General features: G+C 43.8%; 1 protein-coding gene and 1 pseudogene across 7 annotated transcripts in view; one reads left to right on the forward strand and one right to left on the reverse strand.

Moving 5' to 3' along the window:
• Ip6k1 (inositol hexakisphosphate kinase 1) overlaps nt 1-12,593 on the reverse strand; it is a 56,214-nt gene extending 43,621 nt beyond the window's left edge. For 2 of the 7 annotated variants that reach the window (XM_013070118.3, XM_087186086.1), the window contains exons 1-2: nt 12,394-12,593; nt 10,178-10,213 (exon numbers count right to left, since the gene is read on the reverse strand). The gene's annotated coding sequence lies outside the window, so the exon portion shown is untranslated. Of the gene's footprint in view, nt 1-6,859; nt 7,010-10,177; nt 10,214-12,010; nt 12,297-12,393 lie in introns of those variants that run through there. The other 5 variants (XM_087186087.1, XM_021263016.2, XM_021263130.2 and 2 more) reach the window with 5 other exon arrangements.
• LOC101710471 (ubiquitin-protein ligase E3C pseudogene) lies at nt 738-3,111 on the forward strand (annotated as a pseudogene).
• Nucleotides 12,594-12,802: the final 209 nt, after the last annotated feature.

Raw genomic sequence — 12,802 nt, forward strand, 5'->3', positions numbered from 1 at the left:
AGCAACCAGGCCAGGAAAGTGAATGGTGAATGGGCTGGGGATTTAACTCAGCGGTTCCACTGGCTGCTTCACAAGCGCAAGGACCTGAGTTCGATCCCCGGTACCAAAAAAAAAAAAAAAAAAGTGAATGGTGGAAAAAATGGTTTTGTTTAGTTGATTTTCTTTGTGGTACTGAGATTGAACCCAGAGTGGCTCTAGCACTCAGCTACATCCCAGGCTTTTAAAAATTTTATTTTGAGATAGGTCTCACTAAGTTGCCCAGGCTGGGCTCCATCTAGAAATATTCTTGCAGCAGCCTCCCAGACTGCTGGGATTGCAGGGATGTGCTGCCACACTCAGCTTAGTGGTAGTGTTCTGAGTTCAAGGCCAGTCTGGGCAATATAGGAAGACTCCATCTCAAAAAAAAAAAAAAAACCCAGAAAGTTTTCCTTTAATAAATAATAAGAGCTTTTCATTCTAGTGAAAGCAGAGATATATTTTATATAAGAAATTAGAGGGCCAAGGATTTAGCTCAGTGGTTCTGCCACCTGCCTTGCAAGCACAAGGTCCCAAGTTCGATGCCCAGTAACAAAAAAAACAACAAAAGAAACTACAGAGATGTATAAGGCAATTTTATTCATAATTGTTAAAACTTGGAAGCAACCAAGATATTCGTTAGTGGGTGAATGTACAAATAAATTGCAGCATCCAGACAAAAGTATATCACTCAATGCTAAAAGAAAATGAGCTATCGAGCCATGAAAAGACGTGGCATGGTAGCGCATGTCTATGATCCCAGCACACTGGAAGGCTGCAGCAGGATTGTAAATTGGAACCCAACCTGGGCAATTTAGTAACTTAGTGATACTGTCTCAAGCATTAGGGTTAGGGTTAGTAAGTAAAAAAGAAAAAAGTCTGGGGATGTAGTAGCTCAGTGTGAAGGCCCTGGGTTTAATCCTTAGTGCCATATTAAAAAAAAAAAAAAAAAAGACATGGAAAAATCTTGAGTATTACCAACTGAAAAAGAATCTAAAAAGGTTACCTACATGATTTCAATTATAAAAGGCAAAACTATGAACATAGTAAAAATAAGTAGTTGTCAAAGGTTGAGGGGAGGTAGACATGAACAGGTTGCATAGAATTTTTACGACAGTGACTCTGTTTGATACTATGATGGACACATGTCATCAAACATTTGCAAAACCTGCAAAATGTACAATACTAGGAATGAACCCTAATGTAAACTATGAATGATAATAACATGTCAACATACAGCGGCACCCCTCACCCGGTCACAGTGGCAGTGACCCCAACCTTAACCTCCTGGTGAGGCAGCTTCTATCCTTTGTTGGCAGCTTCTGTCCTTTTACAAAGTGAAGACTCAAAACATTTGACATGGCTGTATCCAAACTTAGTTAAACACAGTTCTGTGTCAGAGGATCTGAGACTGACATACTTATTTCAGATAAAGAAACTGATGATCTGCAATCCCAGCACTCAAGTCTGAGGCCAGCCTGGACTACATAGCGAGTTCAAGGTCAGCCTGAACTACAAAGTGAGACTCTGTCTCAAAAAACCAAAAAAGTAAAAAAGAAACTGATGAATATTAAATATTCAGATAAAGAAGTTGATGAGCCTCTGCTATAGGCTGCTACAAAACTGTAATGAGGACAGTTTGAATGTTGCACTTTTTTTTTTTTTTTTGGTACCAGGGATCGAACTCAGGTCCTTCCGCTTGCAAGGCAGGCGGCGGAACCAATGAGCTAAATCCCCGGCCCAAATGTTGCACTTCTAATGGGAATGTCTTGAGGTGTTTTCCCCTGCAAATACTTTATTTGTCTGTGGGTTTTTTTGGGTTTTTTTTGGTACTGGGGCTCGAACTCAGGTCCTTGTGCTTGGCGCAGCAGGCGGAGAAACCACTGAGCTAAATCCCCAGCCTTATCTGTCTGTTCTGCAGGATGCTTGCTACATTGTATCAATGACTGCACAAATTTTGTGCTACATGAGTCACAATGGGTATTATCTCTCTATTGATTAACAGCAAGCTTCCATTAAGTACTGAATATTCCGATTTATCTGAGTTCTTACAGCAAAAATTTTGTTGGAGAATGTCCTAAAACCCCTGCATTTTATGTACAACTACTGTCCAGAAGGTACAAAACAAGTTTTTTCAGCCTTCACAGAGGCATTTCTGGCAGCACCTTTTACAGATTAGGTTTTTCATTTCGTCATTTCTGCACTAAGCAGATGTACAGCCTGCTTTCCCTTTTGAACCCTTTCTGAATGCATTATTGTTACTAGAGAGAGGATGTTCAGAAAGGAGTGGTGAGCAGCATGACTTGTCTATTCTAACTGTTGGTGAAAATTATTTGGGGACGCTCTCCAAGTAGAGCCTGCTGGTCTACAGATGCTCCTGACCTTCCTTTCCCAGTTACCTGCCTCAACTGCCACAGCCAGCTCTCAACACTGCCAGTGACTCTGAAAATGTGAGGAGGCCGGTGAGCCCATCAACCTGAGCAACGCTGTCTCCACCCCATACATAACTGAGGAGGGCCTGAGGAAGCTGAACACAAAGCAGCAGCCCAACACACTGCTAAGCCTGGTGTGAAGAGACTTGGCCAGCACGGAGGGCTTTCACAAGGATGGCCTCCATCTGTCACACGCTCATGGTGCCGCACCACACAATGGTGCCCAGTCAGGCTTCTCTACAGTTTAGCTTTCAATGGCAGGTTTGAGGCACCTTTGGTTTCTCATCTCTTCCATGACAACACAGATGATCACGGGGTTCATGGTGCCATTGTTCTAAGTGATATCTTGGGGTTCTCCCATGTCTTTGGAAGAATCTAGTTAAATAATTCCCACCTTTTCTCGCTTTAACCCTATGTGTATAATCATTTGCTGATTTCCATATATGATAATGAATTCTTTGATAATCCATAGAAGTTGCAGGTCAAAAACAATCATCACGCAAGCACAAGGACCCGAGTTCGATCCCCGGTACCAATAAAACAAAAACAAAAACAAAAACAATCATCAGTGATGCCTTTCACTGTGGAGAAGCTGATCATGCTGTCTCACTGCTTCAAAATGCCTGTTTAGGGATAATCAAGCTGGCATACCCAGAAACAAAACCAGAGGTTCAAGAAAAATATATATTGCTGGGCATGGCCTGTAATCCCAGCACTTGGGAGGCTGAAGCAAGAGGATCATCACAAGTTCAAGGCCAGCCTGAGTTACATAGTGAGACCCTGTTCAACAAAAAAGAATTTATTACAGCATTTTGGAGTGTTTTGGGGTTTTTTTAGCCTTTTGAAATATCAGTTACTATTAATTCTGGGTTGTAACTGTACACAGATGGAATAATAAAAAACAATGGATTCAGTTGTTTAAAGTTATCACCAATCCTGAAAATACTGAAATCTAGAGAAACATAACGAGAATTTTTTGTTCTCCAAATCACTGGCAATCAGAACAAAAAGATATTAAAGCAGGGCCGGGGGTTTAGCTCAATGGTTCTGCTGCCAGCCTCGCAAGCACAAGGATCTGAGTTCGATCCCTGGTACCAAAAAAAAAAAAGATATTAAAGCAAATAAGGTCACCCAGCTGTACCAGTATACGTTAGGATCCAGACACTGTATAGAGGTTCCAGCCAATGCAGAGACCAGCCTGCTGCAGTCCACTCTAGGTGTTTGGAATCCCCATTGCTATCTGTATCTAAGGAGCGGCAGCTCACAATTCTGACAGAGCTGCCTTTTGTGGTCCCAGGTAAGGAGAGAGTGAGAATCTTTCCAAGTTTGATCTATGCAGATAAGCAAATTCAAAGAGGTGGTCCATTTCTGGATAGAATGTCACTATAAGAAGAAATTATAGGGGCCAGGGATTTAGCTCAGTGGTTCTGCTGCCAGCCTCGCAAGCACAAGGATCTGAGTTCAATCCCTGGTACCAAAAAAAAAAAAAGAAGAAGAAGAAATTATATTTATGAAGATGCTTGTGATAAACTTTGCCCCCCAAAACGAGCATGATTTGAAAAAGCAGATCTGTGTGCACTTGCTCAATGCCCATGGTCTTGATGAAGCTGGAATCTATGGTGGTGGTATTTTCAGACAGCTTTTTTGTACTGAGGACTGAACTCAGGATCTTGCGTTTGTGAGGCAGGTGGTGGCACCACTGAGCTAAACCCGCAGCCCTCAGACAGGTTTTATTTATTTAATTTTATTTAACCTTTTTTTTTTTGGCACCAGGGATTAAACTTGGGACCTTGCGCTTATGAGGCAGGTGCCCGAACCACTGACCTAAATCCCCGGGCCCTTCAGACAGCTTTTAAATGAGTTACTGAAACTAGGATTTATCCCAACCAGGGGTTCTTTAAGACTACTAATGGAGGGCTTCTGTATCCCATCCCAGCTGCTCAGATACTTGTGGAAGATTACTTGTTCAATTACTACTTCCTAGGCAGAATACTCTGAAAGGCTCTCTATGAAAACAGGCTGGTGGAGCTGCCCTTCCAAGCTTCTTTCTCTCCAAGCTGCTAGGGACCAGGTACAGATGTGGGCATCCACCACCCAACCTCCCTAGTCACTGAGGTCTACAGGAACCTACTCTACTATTCCTCAAGAGCTACAGGGAGACATGGAGGGGCTGGGGCGGAACTTCAACCTGATGAAGAACAACCTGAGAGAGGCCCAGGTGGCTGAACTAAAATTTGGTGGGAAAGATATCCCTGTCAGCACAGTGCCAAACACATCATGTACACCTACTTTGTGGCTGAATCCAGGATGAACAGATTTGCCCACAGTGCCTGCCATTCTGACAAGTCCTGACTAAGTCGTCAGCCTGGAATGGCTGTGGGATGTTTGACCAGCAAGGAAATTCAAGTACAGTAAGTCCCCAACTTACGAATGAGTTCTGTTCTGGGAGAACATTTGTAAGATGGATTTGTTCCTGACTGAGTCTTAAAATACTGTGCAACTATGACACAAATATTCAACGTAAAGCATAAAAAAACTAAATACACACATAAAAATAGTCATGCCTCTGTTCACAAACACTTCCGTTTATAAACAATTCGGGGGCTGGGGATTTAGCTCAGTGGTTCCACCACCTAGCTCACAAGTCCAAGGACCAAAGTTTGATCCCTGGTACCAAAAAAAGGATCTCTTGTAAACAATTCGGTTCACAAGCAAAAGCATTTGGCAAAATCTTGCTTTCATTTGCAAACTCTGCATCTGGTGACAAACACTACCATCATGTAGCTGGGCATGGTAGCACATTTCTATAAGCCCAGCACTCAGGAGGCTGAGAGAGGATTGCCTTGAGTTCAAGGCCAGCCTGAATTACAGAGTGAAAGCCCATCTAAAAATAAATTAAATAAATAAATAGACACAACCACGGCCATCCTCCCCAAACAAACACAAATGCAGCCATCTTCCCCAAAATTGTAAGACAAATTAAGTTCGTAAACCAAGGTACCACTGTACTGTAAAGAAAGTATTTTTACTTTGGTGATCTGTTCACATCTAGGAATGTTCATAATACAAGGTCTGTTTGTATCTGTGAAAGTTCGAAACTCAAATGTTTGTAAGTCAGGACTTACTGTATAAATTTCTGGTATTCAAGTTACCATAAGGCTAGAGGACCTAAAATCCTTTACAAACTATCCTGTCATTAAAATATTTTGGAGAGGGCCGGGGATTTAGCTCAGTGGTTTCGCTGCCTGCTGCGCAAGCGCAAGGACCCTGTTTGATCCCCGCACAAAAAAAAATTTTGGAGCGTTGTAGGTTTCATTGATGAAGAAAAGCACAAATTGCTCAAATTGTAACAAGCTGTGCTCTGACACATCTTGGGGATTAAGGAGCTTTACCCTGAATTTTGTATCTACACTGGGGGATCTGACCTCCATCAGCTTCCCACAGCCAGTACCTACACAACCTGCTGAAGCTGCCTGAGTTCTACCACAAGGCACTCCTGAAAAGCTGCTCTACACCATCAAGTGGAACAAGCTGACCTGAGGTGGAGCTGAACCCAACCTGCATACATGAGTGTCCCTGGCTGGACCTTTCAGACCTCCTTGGCACCTGCCTTTTTCCTGGCCTTCCTCTCTTTATTTTTTAGATGGCTTTTTTTACAACATGGTCAAAGTATTAACACTACTTTTCAAATAACTTAACAATTGTTACATGCCATGTGGCTGATTTAGTAATTTTGCCAAGAGCAGTTTTTAGACTAGACCAAAGATGAAGTTTTGCTGACCCGGTAAGAGTCCCCTCCTAGGTTGCAGTTCAGTCTCCAGAGACAGTATGAGGGGCCTAGATGCTGGCCTGCAGGCTGCTTCTCATATGATTAATTTTTTACAAGCTTAATCATTAGAACTAATGGCATTTTATCCTGCTGCCTTTTCCCAAAGTTAGGTTTGGAAAACAGGTAATAACTTTTGTGCTTTTAAAGTCATTTCCCCCAAGCAAGAGTAGCATGTTTCTGTTCTATATAGCACTGACCTGCATCATATGATGGATAGTCTGGATACTGCTCTGTGGGTGTGGGATGGGCACTTCTTTCCTTACTGTCTATCTCCATTCTGTGCCTGGAAAGCTTCCCAGGAGGCAAAGGAGGGTTCCTGTACTGCATCTGCACTCTTGTCAGCTGCAGTGAATGGCAGCTGGGTAGCAAGCGGGAACTAAAGCTTCTGCCATTTGAACCAAAGTGGTAAGTGGATTCCATCTGTGACCCAAGCACCCTCCTCAGACTGGGCCATACCACTATCATCCTGGGCATCCTGGAGTGACTTGTCAGTCCTCAGCAACCTCTGCCAATTGCTGTTGCTTAGACACAAAGATAGGCATCGCTGGTGCATTGGGAGTGGAGGGCGTTGGGTGATTCTCACCTGGACAGTACACTTGTTGTAGGGTGAGCTCAGCCTCTGTAAGCAGCAAGCATTCAGGAACATCAGCCACATCTAAGAGGATGGACACTGGGAGGAGCCCAACCCTCACCTCACCACACCTGATATAGTGTCTTGGGGTTCTGAGGGATGCTGTAGGTAAATCACTAGAATTAGCAATATACCTCTAAAGGTGTGGAAACTGACATTACCAAAAAAATTACCTGTAGCTCTCAAAAATTAAAATCTAGGGCTCTCTGGCACAAAAGACTATTCAGTCAATTCGCCTTACTAATAATGACAGCTATGTTCTATAAAATCACTGTGTAGGGCTGGGGATTTAGCTCAGTGGTTCTGGCCCCTGCCCTGCAATAGCAAGGACCCAAGTTCAATCCCCAGTACAATAAATAAATAAATCAATCACTGTGTACATGGAGCTATTCAATACCGAGCCAGTATATCTAGAAGAAATAAATGGCTAAGTTCCTCCAAGCCTCTGGTCACATTTTCATTAACCAATCAACAGATAATCTTCCAGGTCTACACACATATAAAACATAGCCTTTTATGTATTTCTGTTTAGACAACTTAAAATATATTACTGATTAATACTTAACTCATAGCCAAGAGTACTAGAACTCATGCTTAAACAAAACTTATCCAACACATGTAAAGCACATCAGCCCTCTTATGCTTAAGAACACCAGGGCTAAAAAAAAAAAAAAGAATACCAGGGCCACGGATTTAGCTCAGTGGTGCCACCACCTGCCTCACAAGCGCAAGGTCCTGAGTTTGATCCCCAGTACCAAAAAAACAAACAAAAAAAAAACCAGACAGCAGGCCGGGGATTTAACTCAGTGGCTCTGCACCTGCCTTGCAAATCCAAGGTCTTGAGTTTGATTCCGGGTACCAAAAAAAAAGAATACCAGACAGCACAACAGTTGGGAGCCATTCTAAGCACTGAAATCACCCACAAAGATGCAGAAAAACTATAGCACTGAATAGGCAAATCCAATGAACAAGGTGGATAAAGACACACCATAAAGTTTTTACAAGCCTGCCTCTGCTGGATGGCACCCGGCAGCAACAGTCACTGAATTTTGATCACAACTCCTAAACACAAAAGAGGACTTCCAGAACTGCTTCAGAAAGTGACAGGAAAAATGGGATGAGTGTGTTCCTGCAGGGTGTACTCCCTGAAGACAGGATGTATTGAGGATTAATGGCAATGTGTGTCTTACTGAAATAAAATGATTTTTAAAAATTTTACATTCACTGTATATTTTCATCACCTCATGTCATTTACATAAATTTTCAAGTAACACCTTTATTGAGATGACTCACACATCACACTATTCACTCACTAACGTGTATAATTCAATGCTGTTTAGTATACTGTACTTACAGATACATGCGCACACACAATTTTAGAACCTGTTTTTTGGTTTTTTTGACACAGGGTCTCTCTCGCTATATAGTCCAGGCTGGCCTTGAATGGTGTGATCCTCCTGTCTCAGCCTCCTGAGTGCTGGGATTACAGGCATGCACCAGAACATCCAGATTAGAACATTTTTATCAGCTCAAAATGAAATCCTATACCAGTGGTGGCAAACCTATAGCATGTGTGCTGTTTTTCTTTTAAGACAAAAGATGTTAATATATGAGTTGTTTTTTCTAACCTAAATTCTCAGTATTCAGGTTTAATTGCACTGTAGGGACTCTAAGATAAATAAGTGGGTTTTGGGTTTCAGTTTGGGCACTCTTCTCTAAAAGGTTCACTATCACTGTCCTATACCCTTCAGTTAACACTTCCCTAACCCCTCAACCACCTCTACCCCCTAAGCAACCGCTAATCTACTTCCTCTCCCTATAGAATTGCCTATTTTGGATAGCTCATATAAATGCAATCATATGAATGTAGTCTTTTACATCTAGTTTCTTTCACTCAGCATGTTTGAGGTTCATCCATAGTATAACATTAGCACTTCCCCATTTTCACCTGTCCACTCTCTCGCATTTCCTTGTTTAGTTAGAGGGTGTTTCCAACTCAGATAAATTTAGTACATATTTATAAACAATTGGTTCTCATCTACTACACACAGTTGTGAAAGACACAAATAAGTGTAAAATACGGTCTCTGCCAGAAAGGGGTCTGCTTCTAACCAGAAGAAACAAAGTTAATCCTTAAAAGAGCAAATATTATTTTGCTGTTTAAGGGCCATAACACTACTCCACTTCAGAGGGAGTGGCGCATTCCCAGGGGCTGAAATGGATTGGGGTGTTTTGTAAGGAAGAAAAATGAGGACATAGTAGCGCATGCCTGTAATCTTAGCACTCTGGGAGGCTAAAGCAAGAGGATCACAAATTTCAGCTCACCCTGGTCAATTTACCAAGTTAGCAACATTCTATCAAACAAGGGAGTGGGGTTAGGGATGTAGCTCAGTGTAAAGACCCTGGGTCAATTTCCCACATCTACCCCCTGACTGACACACACACACATACACACACACACACACGCACGCACACGCACACGCAAATAAAAAAGGACCTGAACTGGACTCTGGAAGTAGAAGATAAAAGTGAGGAAACAGGGCATCCCAAATGGACAAAAATCACCAGATTCAGCTGGTGAGAGGAACTGTGTAGAGAGAAGTATGTGCAAACATTTAAGCAAATCATTTGGGGAGTGGAGATCAGAGTAAAGCCTGGAGGTGGGCTGAGGACAGCTGGGCAACAGCTCCTTGAATGCCACATAAGGACATCAGGTATCACCCCATCAGTCCACTGAAGACTGACTTCAGAGGACCTCCAGTCTGGGAAGTATACCTACTGCCCATAGCAGTTGTACTGAAGTTTACAGGTGAATTATGCAAAGACAAATCAAAGTGGATGGAGGGTCTGCTATTATGAGTCCCACTCATTTGCACTTAAAAACCCCAAGCCCAAAAGTACTGCTATAAACAACCTTTGGGTAAATGTGCTGAATCGAAAGCAGCATCCACTACTCACAGATGGTTACGAGGCAGTAAAAGCATTAAACAAAAGACAATAAAAGCTCTTTGATATTCTGATTTCCTTGGAATTGATTTCTAATATAGGGCTAGACCAAGGATAAACTTTAAATGGGCCCTTGAATCCCCTAAAATTATGCAAAAGTTAGTGTTGAGTCAGTATAATGGTGCACATCTGTAATCCCAGGTAGTAACAGGGAAATAGAAGTAGAAGGATCTCAAGTTCAAGGCCAGCCTGGGCAATTTAGAGACCCTGCTCAAAATAAAATTTTTAAAGGACTGGGGTGTAGCTCAATAGTAGAGCACTCACCTGGCATGCCTGAAGCCCTGGGTTCAATTTCCAGTACTGCAAAAACATAAACAAGTTAAAAAAAAAAAAATCAGTGTTGAGAACGTCACAAAGGATAATCTTCTGTATCTCAAAGAAATCCAATACTGAAACAAGATAGGACTCTAACTTACGGTTATTGTTACTTTAACTGTTACTTTAAGTCTGTGGCTGCCTCAACTTTCTAAATGCAAGCAACAGGACTTGGCTGGGACAAGTTTGAGAAGCTGCTAGTATTTTTCCTCTTCCTTTCAAGAACTGCCCAAAGACTTGTCTTACCAAAATTTATTAAGAATTTATTTTAAAAAATTTATTAAAAAATTTAAAAAATGGTCCTGAGCCTGGCGTAATGATGCATGCCTGTAGTCCTAGCACCTGGGAGGCTGAGGCAGGAGGATCACTGCAAATCTGAGGCCAGCCTGGGCTACACAGTGAGATCAAGGTCAGCCTGCACTACTTATCAAAAAAAATAAGATAAAAAAAGACCCTGAGGGGGCAATGAAATAAATAAGAGAGAGGGGCTGGGGGTAGCTCAGTGGTTCCCATGCCTGTCTTGCAAGTGCAAGGTCCCGAGTTCGGTCCTTGGCACCAAAAAATAAAATAAAATAAGAAATAAGGAGTACTCCTCTATCTCCTCATAAGAATATCAAGCAAACACCAACAAACTGCCTGCCTCCTCTGGTTTCAGCATCTGGTTTCCAAAAGGATCTCCTGATCAAGAAGCTAGTTTCTTTCAAAATTAAACATTCAGAGGTGACATGATCCTAAAATACTGCTGGTTGACTTCTTAGTTATCTTCTTCTTTTTTTTTTTGGTATGGGGATCGAACTTGGAACCTTCCACTTTCGAGGCAGGCAGCAGCACCACTGAGCTAAATCCCTGGCTCACTTCTTAATTATCTTACCCAAGCTTTGGTACTTGTTTGGATCTGGGTGTGGTAGTACACACTTGTAATCCCAACACTTTGGGAGGCCGAGGCAGAAGGGATGGCAAGTTCAAGACTAACCTGGGCAATTTAGCAACTTAGAAAAACCTGTTTCAGAAATAAAGGCTGACTATGTATTTTAGTAAGAAAGTCCTGGGTTCAATTATCAGTACCAAAAAAAAAGAAAAAGAAAAGAGAAAGACATCTCTATGAAGAGGCTAAGGGGCCATGGATAAAGAGGTGTGTTCCAGAGCAGTCAGAACTCTTTCTTGACCTGCATACTCTGCCTAGCATCTACCCCCTTTCCTCCCTCCCATCCAGAAAGGGATCTGACAGTCGATTTCACTGAGGTAATACAAATAGTATTGTTAAAAGCTAATTTAAAAGCCAGGCTTGGTGACATGGACTGTAATTCCAGTACTTGGGAGGCTGAAGCAGGAGGATTTCGAGTTTGAGGTCAGCCTGAGCTGCATAAGGAGTTTAGGGCTGGCCTGATATACATAGCCAGATCCTGTCTCAGAAGTCAAAAAATTTGTTTGGCAGTTCCACAACAACAAAAACAAGTTTCATTTATTTTTCCAGCTGTAATACACTCCTACATTTCCTGCCTTCTGATCAGCGTGTCTCTTCGGTAGACAAAATTAATTGAGTCATCATCGCAGCATTCACTTTCTCCTCAGCCACACACTCCAAACAATAGTGATTGAGCTCTAAATTACACTCTAAAATAAAATTCAGGCATTACGGATATTTATCTGGACCTTTCTAGAGAAAGCAAACATTGGGCTTCAAGGAGAACGTGAAGCTCTCAGAGGGTCTCAGGAGGAAGGAGCCTGGCAGGGCTCTGCCTTGCCAGACTGAGGGCCATGACTATGGCCCGCTCCGCTTACCTGGGCTTTGGCCTACCTTGTCCAGCGTTAGTCTCGAGGGGCCTGAAAATATGCGCATCTCTCGTAGCAACGCTGCGCCCGGAGAGCATCTGGCTAGCGCTGGCTACGTTTCAGAGCCCCCGAGCCGGCGGAGCCGGATCGGGTCAGAGAAGCTCGTTTCCCGCTATCTGCCGCTGACCCGAGGTTACCCGACCTCCACCCGGGCGGTCCTCCCAGCCTCGGCGCCAGCACCTGAAAGGCTCGGCGGGCAGCCAGTCAGGAAGCTCCAACGGTGCTCGGCCTAAACCCCAGCCCCGCTCGCGCCCTTATAATCCAGCGCCTACCACCACCCTCCCCTCGGGCGTCAAGCGGTCTTTCGGCCCGGTTCGGTTCCTGTCACTCACCCGCCCTGGCCGGGCTGCGGGCGCCCGAGGCTCCCCACGGGAGCTGAGCCCCCCGGGCCTCCAGGTTTCGGCCCGCCCCCTGGCAGGCGGCGCAGGTGCTGAGCCCCACTGCAGCGGCCCCACGCAGGCCGCTGGGTCCAGCTCCCAGCGCTGGCCACTGGGTACGGATCAACAACAAGATGGCGGCCAGCCGAGGGGGCGGGGGCCGGGCGTCATAGTAACCAGAACGACAAAGAACCCTCCCCTATCTGAAACTATCCCCAATCAACAGCCTCTTTGCCCTACGCCCCGATGAGCGCTTCCCGCTGACTGGTCGGCTGGCCCGTCAAGCAGAACCTGCCTCTCACGCCAGGTGCAGAATGTCTGGAGCACGTGACTGTGACGACATTAGCTGGCGCATGCGGGTAGT

The sequence above is a fragment of the Heterocephalus glaber genome, unplaced genomic scaffold, assembly GCF_053883595.1.
Source record: "Heterocephalus glaber isolate CG9 unplaced genomic scaffold, H.glaber_assembly_v1.0 deba00001504, whole genome shotgun sequence".
Classification (NCBI taxonomy): Eukaryota; Metazoa; Chordata; class Mammalia; order Rodentia; family Bathyergidae; genus Heterocephalus; species Heterocephalus glaber.